The sequence below is a fragment of the Triturus cristatus genome, chromosome 2_2, assembly GCF_964204655.1.
Source record: "Triturus cristatus chromosome 2_2, aTriCri1.1, whole genome shotgun sequence".
Classification (NCBI taxonomy): Eukaryota; Metazoa; Chordata; class Amphibia; order Caudata; family Salamandridae; genus Triturus; species Triturus cristatus.
The window spans coordinates 512183853-512196763 of record NC_140582.1 but is presented as its reverse complement, the minus strand read 5'-3'; the positions used below and the strand labels follow the sequence as shown (position 1 = coordinate 512196763).

At 46.1% G+C, this 12911-nt stretch overlaps 1 long non-coding RNA gene across 4 annotated transcripts in view; it reads right to left on the bottom strand.

Annotated features, from left to right (window-relative positions):
• The window catches only part of LOC146862441 (uncharacterized), a 390897-nt gene that overhangs the window by 219763 nt on the left and 158223 nt on the right, over window positions 1-12911 (bottom strand). The window lies entirely within an intron of this gene.

Here is a 12911-nt window from a genome sequence, read left to right as displayed (position 1 = left end):
GGATGTGGGCAAGGTCATAAAAATCACCCTTCACAGCTGCCAGTTCATGTCTCCTGGGAAAATGGATGTAGCGGTCCTTGTATGTCATCATTGCGGACAGGACATCACGTAGCACCATGCTGAACATTGGTTGAGATATCTCACCTGCGCCGGCCACCGTGTACTGGAACGAACCAGTTGCAAAAAAATGCAGGGCCACCATCACCTTACATGTTGGTGTCAAAGCAGTCGGATAGGTTCTGCGAGGTCTCAGATGGGGCTCCAACTGAGCACATAGGTCTTGAAGGGTAGGTCGATCCAAACGGAACTTATGTATGATGCACATTTGGTCATCTCCTACATAAGATAAAAGGGGACAGATGTCAATTCAATTCCACTATGAGATGTGTCCAACATCTTCCGTTTTGACTGACACAGTGCCAACACTGACTGGCATGAAACAACAGCTTACAGCACAAGTCACATGCAGAGACACCTTGATCTATAGTAGTTGTACACGTGTTCAGTATGTACATAGTGAGTACCCATAAAACAGATTCAGACTATGTGAATGTAAAATGGTACATTCTGACATCTTGTGTCACCAGCCCTGAGATTAGTTGACACAGGACATGTCTGAAACAGCAACATTGCTGGCTTCTACATAGCTGCTGTACCTGCCACACCTTCTTGTGTGAGTCAGACAGGGCACACATTAACAACACAATGAGCAAAGTGTGTGCATAAAGATAAAGTATCAACATGATTTGAGTATTCTACACAGTGAAATAGTCACATTATGTAGTCAGTCAATCATTACTGTGGGTTGCTTAGCCATCTCACATATTGACATGTTTACATAATTGAGAGTCCATCACACAACAGATCTGTGTACATGCATAACAACATCATAAGTGACATGTGAGGGAGTACATGCCAATGCATGTAATTCTGTGCACTTACATGGCATGTGCAGTCATCAGTGAGTGAGTTAAATGTCACACTGGCATTGAATTTAACTATCTGGTGGCATGATTCATAGTAAGTGTCTACTGCTCAATGTTGATAACTGGCCATTGCCATTGCTACAGCATGATGTGTCCATAGGTGCCATAAGCGTGCACCACCACCGCAATCACGGTCATTGGCACCAATTTAAAAATGCCAATTCGTGGTAGCATTCACCTTGCCTCCGCGGTGTGACACCGCCAATACCCATGCCCCTTCAGCCAGTGGGAACCGCAATCGCAGTAGTGAAATACACTTTTGAATCCCGAAGTAGGTTTGTTCCGCCACCGCAATAACGGTCATTGGCACCAATTTAAAAATGCCAATTCGCGGTAGTATCCACCTGGCCCCCGCGGTGTAACACTTCCAATGTCCATGCCCCTTCAGCCAATGGGAAATGCAATCGCGGAAGTGAAATACACTTTTGAAAATCGCGGTAGGCGTGCTACGCTATCATGGGGCTGGTCATTGGGTACAATTAAAAGATGCACAATTGCAGTAGCGACCGCTTGGGGCCCGCTGTGTGACCCCGCGAATGCCCATGCCCCTTCAGCCAATGGGAACCGCGATCGCGGTAGTGAAATACACTTTTAAAAATCGCGGTAGGTGTGCACCGCCACCGCGGTCCTGGTCATTAGTTACATTTGAAAATAGCTGACCTGGAACACCAATTGCAGCAGCTGAGTACCACTCAAACAACCCCAGAGGGCTATTTAGGTCTGGGAGAGAGCCACACATTTCTACTGCATCCAGACACTGCTGCCTGCCATTCTTCATCCCCAACTGCTGCTGTTCCTGTCTCCTGGACCATGTGATGGCGAGAACTGAGAACATCAGGGCCTGTCCCTTCACCACAGAGGAGCTGGAGGTCCTGGTGGACGAGGTGCTTTCAAAGTATGGGAGGCTATATGGTGCTCCTGATGTAATGGTAAGTGTTTCAGAGTGTAAGTTTGAGAGTGCAAAGAGTGCTCACATGATGTTGCTCTGCTGTAGTATGTGCCTGTGAGTGAACGTTAATGTGCATGCATCCTCATTTTTGATACACCACGCTCCATACATGGCCTAGTAAATATTGCACTTGAGTTTTTGGGGAGGATGGCAGCATGGACATTTCTACAGCCCTTCTTCAGAAATAACAATACAAACATTGGTCTGAGACTGGGTAATGTAATTGTGGGATACACTGCCTAGCATGCTGACTTCAGGTAAATAGGGTGTGTAGCCTTAATTCCACAGATTCATGGCTGCATTTAAGGATGGAAGGGACATACAGTGTTTTTGCAGCCATACAGTAACACTGCTAGTTTGGACAGCGGAAATCTGAACAAACATTGCCTGTGCTAATGGATGTCATAGTCCATGAGGTTTTCACATGCTCATTTGTGACATTACAAATGTGTTTCGACCAGAGGGTACTGAAAGATGTGTGTACAATTTTCATATTGCCACCATGGATATGTATGCATTATGCACAAGATTGAAATGCCTGAGGGTAATACTCTTGGTGGAAATTCACCTCTGACAAATCACATTAATGTACTTCGGAAACATCATCCTTTCATTGTTTTCATTATGTGTTGTGACTCGCATGTGTAGGCACTGTTTGCCCTCTCATATTGTACATGAATGTGAATGTTCTGATGGCCCACGTTTAACCTCAATGTGAGTCCCCCTGGCCTGCACAGATACTGCCCAATTTGACAAGGACCCATCAGTAAATGGACAGAGTGAAACATATGTGTTGTCTGCCACCCTATTTCTCAATGAGCTATCTTAGGCCTGAGGATTACACAAGACAGACCGTGTGAGAAGAGTGTGAGAATGTAAGATCATGTTCCTAAATGTGATCTCTATGACACAGTGAGCCATTCACAGGCCAGGGACATTGAGGGGTGTGTAGTGTTGGACACAGCGAGTATGCCCCAACACATCATTTCCAATGTATTGTATGTTTTGCCCACTCACATACTGCATCACAGATGAGGGCCTTCACATTGCTTTCTGTGCTGGCATTATGCATATGTATGAGATGGCCATGTACTGTGTCCATCCTCATACCTGCATACATTTCTATGCAATTATCTGATGCAAATGTACTACGTATCATGCTGCATGGCCTCTTCTCAACATTTCTGTATTTGTGTGCTATGTTTTTGCATGCTCCTGTACTGACACACAGTGGTACATAACACAGTGTCACTGAAACCTGTCTCCCATGCCTGCAGCTTAAAGTCCACCAGCGTAAGGCCTTATGGAGGACCATTGCACGCAAGGTGCGGGCTCTGGTTGTCTCCAACCAACGGCACACACACTGTCACAAGAGGTGGGATGACATCTGCCAGCTGAGCAAAAACGTGGCAGAGATGACGCTGGTGATGCTCCCTCAGACTGGAAGGTTGGCGCGCAGGAGCATGACACCACTAATGGCCTGTATCTTGGCAGTGACACAGCCAGAGCTGGATGGACATTTGAGAGCCCATCAGCAGCAAGTTGGGGGTGAATATTCTACGAAGGATGACTTTGGGTGTGAATGACTGCATGTATCCCAACCCTGAGCCAGTGTGGAGCCCTGTGATGTTTCTAGTGTGATGCAATGGCTTCTAAGTGGCCTCTGTGTTGAGTGCAGCTGTCATGCATTTTCGCTACATGTACTTTCTCATGTGTTTGATACAATGGCCCTTGACATTGCAAGATGAGATGTGGCCTAATGACATCTGCTGCATTATGGGTGTCATAGACATCACCAGGCCGTGAACAGTAGTGTGCATCATCTTAGTGTGCTTTTGTGGATGTGTGCAGTGCTTGACTTGGAAATTGTGAGAACTACACATCTGACACCAATGTGCAACGGTTGTTGTGCTTCAAAGCACAATATGGTGGACATCAGTAGCTCATGGCCATTGTAAAAGGACATTTTGGAGTCAGTATCTGTAATGCTCCATTAAAGTGACTTCATATGTAACTGAGACAACATGTTGAGATGTATACCTATCTCACCTACAGGCACGAAGGTATGCTTCCAGAGATCAGTATGTTAGGTTACAAGTAGGCACGGGCCAGCTATTTGGCTGTGTGAATGTCACATGGGTCATTAATGTCAACTATGCATGTTTCCATGCAGCTTCTGAGTTTTGCATTAAGGTTGCACATGCAGACTGCACAGGGTGGTGGGCAACATAGGGGTATCATATTCTAGTTTTGTGCTTTGCTTGCATATGATGTTTGTGAGTATGGCACTATACTGAACCTACGTCTCTGTCTATTGCAGCATCTACTGAGGGCACAGAAGGACAAGGGATGGACACCAGTGGTGAAGCTTCTGGCACGACTGCTACACATGAGCTCACTGATGTGACCAGCGCCTCGGAGGGGGACAGGACTGCCCTTGAAGAATCACACCCAGAAACACCAACCTCAACATCATCTGACTCTAGCCGTGACTCCTCGATGTTGGCAGGCACAGGGAGTGCAAAATCTGCCTCTTTTTCCATGACACATCGTTCAGTGCCCACCCTCCCGGCTACTACCACTAGTGCTGGTTGTGCCCGCAGCCCTAGGAAGGGAGAGTGTCCTTCCCACCAGGCACCGCTGCCCCTGTCTCCCCTGCTGCCCTCAGTGCGCCGGCTGTGTGTGGGTCAGACTACTCTCCTGAATTCCTCCCAGGATCATGACAAGAAGCTGGCACAGGTAGTTGCCTTTATGGAGGGCATTCATTCTGACGTGGGTGGGCTACACAGAACTGTCCAGTCTTTGTCCTCCACAGTGATGGCAGCCATTCAGCTGTCACAGGCTCCAAGTCCAGCTCCAGTGCTTTCAGCTATCACCCTGCCAGTGGCACCACCAGACGACAGTGCCCACACACCACAGCCCTCAGGTGCCAAGTGCTCCACATGCAGCACACAACAGCAGCACTTCAAGCGGTCCAGAGCACAGACACCATCCCCAACACAAAAAAAGACACAGGAGTGCAAAGGCAAAAGCCCTTCACATGACACTCAGGTGCATCAGGCCAAGAAGCAGGCCTCAAGCTCACATTCATCCAAATCACCCCCATTCAAGGACACTCCCATCCCCACACCTGCTCCCAAAGACAAACAAACAGTTGCCCTGCCTGCTGTGAAGCTGCCGCCAGCAAAGATTCAGCACAAACAGCTCTCTGAGGAAGATTCACCCACATCAACTCCAACCCACACCCCTGTGAAGCTGGGACAGGAGAGCAAAGTGGGGGTTTCACCTGGACAACAGGTGATGGAGGGGGAAAAGGCAAGGCCACCCCAAGCTTACCACCAGATCTAGTAAATCCCCACAGGGAGAGCCACCTGCACCTGATACACCTTTGGTGGAGAGTGAGGCGGTTGTGCCTGCCCCACTTCGCACTCCTGCCAAGACAATTCTTGCCTATCGAATCCCCAAGAAGTGAGGACACAACCCTACACATTCCCCCTCACACACTGTGTCTCACGGCAGCATGTCTCTACCTCCCTGTGCCACCATGCCACCCGGTCCATGCAGCCCTAATGCTCCCACAGCCACTGATGCCTCTACCTCAGCTGGTTCTCTCTCTCCCAGGTCCAGTCTTCCAACTGTCCCTGACAATCAGCCACCTCCCAGTTCAACTGGCAGCCAAGTCTGAGGCAAAGTCCCCCTCCCAAACCTATCTCTCCCACAGTGGTGCCTGGACTGCCCACTGGTATCCCCTGAGCTGTGGTGATTCCCATGGCAGTGTACGGTGTTACCCATTCCCTGTGCAGTTTCTCATGCACACATGTACATACTTTGAACTATGGACTAGCCAATGGCCTTGCTGTTTGTCACTTTGGATGCCCATTCCCTGTGCAGTTTTTCATGCACACATATACATACTTTGAACTATGGTCTGGCCAATGGCCTTGCTGTTTGTCACTTTGGATGCCCATTCCCTGTGCAGTTTCTCATGCACACATGTACATACTTTGATTTTGTACTGGCCAATGACCTTGCTGTTTTCAACTTTTGATGCCTATCTGTGTATTATGTAATAAAGACAGTTACACCTGTTGTCTGCTTTGTCAATGTCCTTGCTAAATAAAAGGTTTAATGTATGGGCATGGTTTCATGAGACATATGCTCTGTATGCCACTTTAACATTGCCAATTGCTTGTTTTACTTTTTCAGAGTTTGCCAGAGGTGACAGGCACTTTAGTTCTTCTTCAGTCTGAAGCTCGAGAGTGCAATGATGGTTGTTTGTGATGATCTACTCTTATCAAAATCATTCTATGCTCAGGTTTGCTATATTGTACATATGTCATGTTAGGATGCAATATCACAACAGAGGTGAATTCTATCCACAGGATTACTTGCGGGCTGGCCAGGGTCCATCATATCTGTGTGATCTTTCTTGATGTGTGAACAGCAGTGTGGATGTGTGGTCATCTTGTGTAGGCCTGTCTTCCTAGTTACATGGGTACATTTGAATATGTGAACTTGAGTGGTCATACAATGTGACTGGGCTGTCATTGTCAGTAGTGTTGATGTGTGTGTGCCCCTGCAATGCCAACTGCACACATGTATGATCCAGGTAATGAGTGCCTGTTTGTTTCAATTGTCTGCCATGTGCTTCAGATTGTGGGCACTTGTAGGAGTTGTAGGTTGGGCACCGTGCAGTGTGTTGGTGTGTCCTTGCGCTCCTGGGAGACACCTACTTGTTGTTGCTGCCAGTTGTGAGTATGAAGAGTGTGTGACTGCCAAGTCTGTTTTGAGTTTTGTTGATCAGCCATGTATCTTGTTACTGTTTGGGCTCACTGTGTAGACCTGTGTAGACACATTGACATTATTTGTGAGTTTTCTCATGCATTGCTGTCTCTTGATCCATTTTTGGCTCCAGTATGGTATGTGGTATGTGGAGTCATGCAATCCCCTATATATGCTTCTGATGCCTACACATTGTGAGTAACCTGTCCACTACTGAAGTACACACCACTTAAATCTCATGTCTTCCCTCCCATGCCTTGCCAGTGTGTGAGCCTCCCCACCACTTCAAAATGTGACACTATACAGTGGGAGGCTGATCTGTGTACAGGACCAATGTGCCACTCAGGACAGTTTCACAATTAGTAATGTGTTATTTTCTTCTACTATTTTGCAGTCATGGTTACTCATGTGCAGTGCACATGTTTGAGCATCACAGTCCTCTAGTCATGTTGTTTGCATCTGGGTTTTCCCTGAGTTGTGCATCTGTGGGTGATGGGTAAGCTGTATGTGTGTTTGCCGAATTACTGCTACCCTTCCTAAGTGTGATGTTATCTGTGTGCTGTGATGATTTGTGTTGTGAGAGTTCATGGTGTGGCACTCAGATAGGTGTGCAACTGGTTTGGTTGGTGTGCACACACTGCTTGGTGTGCATGTAATGCTGTCAGCGTGTGTTGCCTTGTACTTGCCTGGTGTGCATCCCCCTGATGTCCAGCTGAGTTTGCAATGTGATGGATTGGTATGTGCATCTGTTGTGTTTTTTTGGTGGATGTATGCAGTGTTTGGCCTGTGTTGGCTCTTTCTACTGACAGATGCTATGTGTGTGTGATGTTCTATTTCCATGATATTGTGTGTGAGTAGTTTGTGCATTTTGATATATTCAAATGTGTGTTGCAAGTGTAGTGTGCATTACTTGTGTGTCTGTCACATGCAGCAAGGTGGATTCTTGTTCACAAGCTTATTTTGAGTGCACAATGGTGGTTTGTCCTCCTACTTTTGGCCTGTCACTTGTCAGGATTGTGCATGTGCATGCTTGTGGTACACTATGACACCATGTTCACTTGATGACTGGTGAGGTGTCTCTGTCTGTGTTAGCTGATTTGTCCCATTGATACCAGTTAGTGTTCATGATTGGCTTTTGATGATGCAATTCTTGTTTGTGTTGGGGTATGGTGTCTGTGCATTGGTCCTGAGTGACAATGTTGTGTATTTCTGTTATGTCTAGGGTCACATTGCCTTTCCAATGTTTGGCTGCACATGTCTGGGCGTGTTTGACTTCTGTGGATGTTATTTGTGAGTTTTGTGTTTGGCTATTGTTTTTGTGTCAGCATTGGTTCAGGCATCGCTGAGTGTGAGTCTGATATTTGTGGATGCACCACAGGGAGTGTGAGTGGTTGTCAGTGAACTCACAGGGCATCATTTGCACCATTATGTTGGTTTCTCACAGGTGTTGAGTGTCACAGGTGTGAGGTGGGTAGAGGTGGGGTATGTGTGAAGGTCCTACTTGTGTTTGGCAGTCAAGGAGTGTGACAATGAGCCATGTGTGTTGTGCTGATGACATACACATGTCAAGTAAGTTGAAATAGAGGTGAGGCTGGTCACTGTATGACTTCAGACACTTCCTATCATTCCTGTGCATATGCATAGCTTGCCTTGATGTATCCCTGACTTGTTGCACAGAGGTCACTGTGGTTTAATTTCACTCACTGTGCCACCCATGTCTGATTTGATGACCTAAGGGTGGTGTGATATGTTCCTTCTCTTGCATGTGACTTGCTCCATGGTTTTCCAGCACTGTCCACTTCACTTTTGGCTGTCCCATTTATTGTCCTCCATTGCTGCTGACCTATGGTATGAGTATGTGGCAGGGTGTCAGTTTGGGGTAATGTAATGTAATGTAAAATCTACTTCTATAGCGCTACTATCACTCCAGAGAGTATCTTGGCGCTCACCCAGCTCAGATGTACGAGAAGGGGGGGGGGAGTAGACACAGTTCGCGCAAGACACTACATCTTAAACCATTGCTATGCAAGCTGAATCGGTCATGGAGTATACCCACGTTTTTAATGCTTTCCTGTATTGGGTTTCATCCGACATGGAACGTAAGGAAAGGGGAAGCTTGTTCCAGGCCTTAGCACCCAACACGAAAAGGGATTTGCCACCTTTGGTTGTCAGCCTGAATTTAGGGATAACCAACAGATTCTGGCCCACAGATCTTAGACAACGTACCGGATTGTATTGTCTAAAACCCTGGCTTAGATATTTAGGGCCTTGATGGTGAAAAGCCCTAAAGGTAATCAAGAGGACCTTAAAAAGAATCCTCTTTGCAATTGGGAGCCAGTGTAAAGCGTCCATTGCTGCAGAAGCTGATGATCTGCGTGGCCAGCCTAATACTAGGCGGGCCGCTGCATGTTGGACCATTTGTAATCTGTGGAGTACCGATCTGCTGGCTCCAGCATATAAACTATTACAGTAGTCCAGCCTAGAAGTGATCAAGGCTACTGCAACAGTTTTCCTGGCTGACAATGGCAAGAAATCAAAGAACTTTCTCAAGGTTTTGGTTATATGAAAACATGTGCCAGCTACAGCAACAGCTTGTTGTTTAAAAGACAACTGATTGTCAAATTTAATGCCTAAGTTCCGGACTGATGTGATGGTATTGGGAGGAGTTACCTCATCATCAGGCCAACAACCTTTCGGGGAAAACAGATTATCTTTTCCAACTGGCAGAATTTCCGTCTTATCGGCATTACATTTAAGATGATTATCAGTCATCCATTTAAATGTAGCGGCTAGGCACTCTTTGAGATTTTCTTTGGCGCCAGCTCGATCCCTGTCTAATACTAAAATAAGCTGGGTATCGTCAGCATACGAGATGGTACTAATCTGAAAGGAAGCAATCAATTTTATCAGGGGGACCAAGTACAGATTAAAAAGTATGGGACTTAAACTCGAACCCTGGGGAACTCCAGAGCTGAGGGCCTTTGCTTCAGATTGAATCTGGCCCAATACTGTAATTTGGTGTCTGTCCCTAAGAAAGTTTCTCAGCCAGGTCAGAGCTGTCCCATCTACCCCCGCGGCAGCTAGACGGTCCACTAAGATGTTATGTGAGACCGTATCAAAAGCTGCCGACAGGTCAAGTAGAATTAGGACCGCCTTCTTTCCCTGGTCGATGGCCATACGGAGAGTCTCAGTTGTAAACAATAGGGCAGACTCGGTAGAGTGTTTTGACCGAAACCCTGACTGATTAGGATGTAAAATGTCATTTGATTCCAGAAAACTCGTGAGTTGGTTATTCACGAATTTTTCAGTCAGCTTGGACATCACCGGAAGCAGGGAGATTGGGCGTAGGTTGGAAAGGGTGGTTGGGTCGGCAAGATTCTTTTTCTGAAGCGGCTTGACAGCAGCAAGCTTCCAATCACTAGGGACATCTGCCGTCGCTAGATATGAATTTATGATGCTGTTTATGATGGGATTAATGGTTTCTGCTAAAGATTGTAGAGCCAAAGGTGTTTCTGAGTGACTTGACAGGCAGTGTGACAGTTCAGTGGATGTTCATATGCAGTATTGTAGTGAAAGAGGCACTCTTCTGGTTTGACACCCTATGATAACCTTCAGCTACCACCATTTTAATTGACTTTAGTGAGTTATTTTACCCTAGCCTGGATATATGAGACGGTCCTGCATATGGCTACTTCTCTTCTTTCTTGTAATCTTGCTGGTTTTCAGTGGGAGCTGTCACAGAGTAGAATAGTCTTCCCAAGAATAGAAGGTGTGGGATGTGCATTTGAAAGCATGAGAGGGAGATAGAGGTGTGGAATGTACTTTTTGGTTTCAAAGTGCAGTGCTGTGGGCAGTGATACACACATGTGCTTGGTGTTGTACATTGGTGAGAATTATGAGCTCTTAATATTGGCTTTGACATGGCCTCATGTCATCTTTTTTTCTGACTTTGCCTTGCTTCTGCGTGCACAGCAGTGCTTGCAAGTTGTTTGGGTTATGAGAATTATAAGTGCTTACTATTGGCTTTGACATGGCCTCATGTCATCCTTTTTTCCCTGGTTTTGCCTTGCTGCAGTTTTTTCTACGTGCACAGCAGTGCTTGCAAGTTGTTTGGGTTATTCGCATTCAAGGTCTTTCTGTTTTTCTGAGCGATTGCTTTTGTTTTATGTACTCTGGAAGGCATTGTGGGAGCTTCTCCAAGATAGAGGCTGGAAGATGTGAGAATGTACAACTCTGCCTCAGAGTCAAAATACGGGAGCTTGGCCAGCCCCCGTCTTGGCCTTGACGCAGACTGGTACAGCCAGCTCGGTTTTTTCCAATGAGAAGGGGGCGAGGTTTTCTAGAAGCTTCGCCTCACGTTGAGTAATGATATTTAAGCTAGGATCCTTCGAGGGCCAGGTGGAAGTTCACCACAGAATAGACGTATTGCTGTGGAGGTGACAGAACTTGAGTCCTGAATGAACTTCTTCCTGGGCTGTTGAAGGGCTTCCCCAGCTTGAGTCGGCAAGGACGATGCAAATTCAATCGGTGAGGTGTTGCCTCGCTTAAAGGGAGTACTGCATCCTTTTCTCGTCTTTAGGGGGTGCTGCTCAAAGTGTGTGTTATTTAAAGGTGCAGTGGTATATTTGCCTCCAAAGTGGGAGTGCAGGGTTTGGGTGTGTCCTTTTAGTGAAAAGCACATTCATTACAAATATGAGTCTTCATTTTGTAATTATACTCAGTTTGCTTCACATGAGTGGAAGGTAGGTGTGAGGAGGAAGGTTGCCCAGACCCTGAGCTTCTGTGCAGGGTGTTCCTCTTCACCCCCACCTTCTGAGTCAATCTCCCTTGTCCTTTGATGTGTGAGGTGCGAGGTCTGGCTACACCTGGCAGATTAATTGTGCAGGGGGGCCCAGCAGGAGCACACAGCATGTGCCCAAATGGGTGTGGGAAGCGTAGTGTGGGAAGGGGATCAAGGTGGAGCCCTGTGAATCTGGCCAGACTGCCCATGCCTGGCGCAGGCCCTGCCTACTACATTGTGCACAGGTTTTCCCATGTCTTCACCACTGCGGTGACTTTCCCGGGACTTTGCAGTGATTTCGCGATTGATGGGTGACCCGGATGCGGAGGGGTGAGTTTCTGACAGGTAGGACATGTGTGGGTACACTGGGGAATATGTTCCTGTCCCCACCAGAGTGTCTGATGTGGACAGGAACCGTATGTCAGCACAGGAGTTGTGTGTTGTGGTTGTGTTCAGAGTTGTGTATTTGTGTACCTACGGCGTTGTCCGCAACGGTGTATTATTTGCTAGTAGTGGATGAGGTACAGCAGCGGAAAGGCTTGAAGAGCTGGATCCATAGTGGTCAGGACCGGGTGGAGGGGACCGGGAGTTTGGTTTCGCTCTCCGCTGTCGTGCTTCCGCCGTCTCCGGGTGGGTGGATTATCCGCTGCGGTGTCATGAGCTGTTTGCGGCATCGTGATGTGTATGGCGGACGGGATGTCATTCCGAACGGCGGTGTGTCTCTATTGACTCCCTCCGCAGCGGTGGCAGGCGCAAATTTCTGGCGGTTCACGTAACTCCGGAGCGGACGGAAATTGGGCTATGTTTGCCCATCGTAATATGGCGGGCGAGTAGAACGCCGCTGGAGTGCAGAAAAATACATTTTCCTCCACCGCCAGCACCACGGATGCGCATCCGTCCGCCATCCTAATAAGCCCCTTAAATCCAAATCCAAAATTAACAATCATAAAAACAAAAATTATACAACATTTTTTAAATATAAATATTAACTTTTATAAGTACATTGTAATTTTCAACATGAGAAAGTTCAAATTAATTGTATTATTATAGTTTTTCTTTTAAAGATATTCAAATTAATATACTTTCTTAAAGTTAATTTGTATATACTTCTAAGGTGAAATTTTATTTTATTTAAATTATTTACCATGAGATATATTTTTTAATTTAATGTAACTGATAAATATTTTACTTAATTAGAACATATTTTAAAAAATTATTGAATCAAAATGTTCACAATATTAATCTGCATATCAATAAAATATGAAACATTAACTTTACTTTCAAAAATCCACTTTTTTTTAAATCTCCCTACCCTTGTCCTCTAAAAACCCAGTATCCTGCAGCTGAAAAATATTATAAATACATTACTTTTCTACATTAATACAACTAAAAATAAATTAATAAATTATCTTAC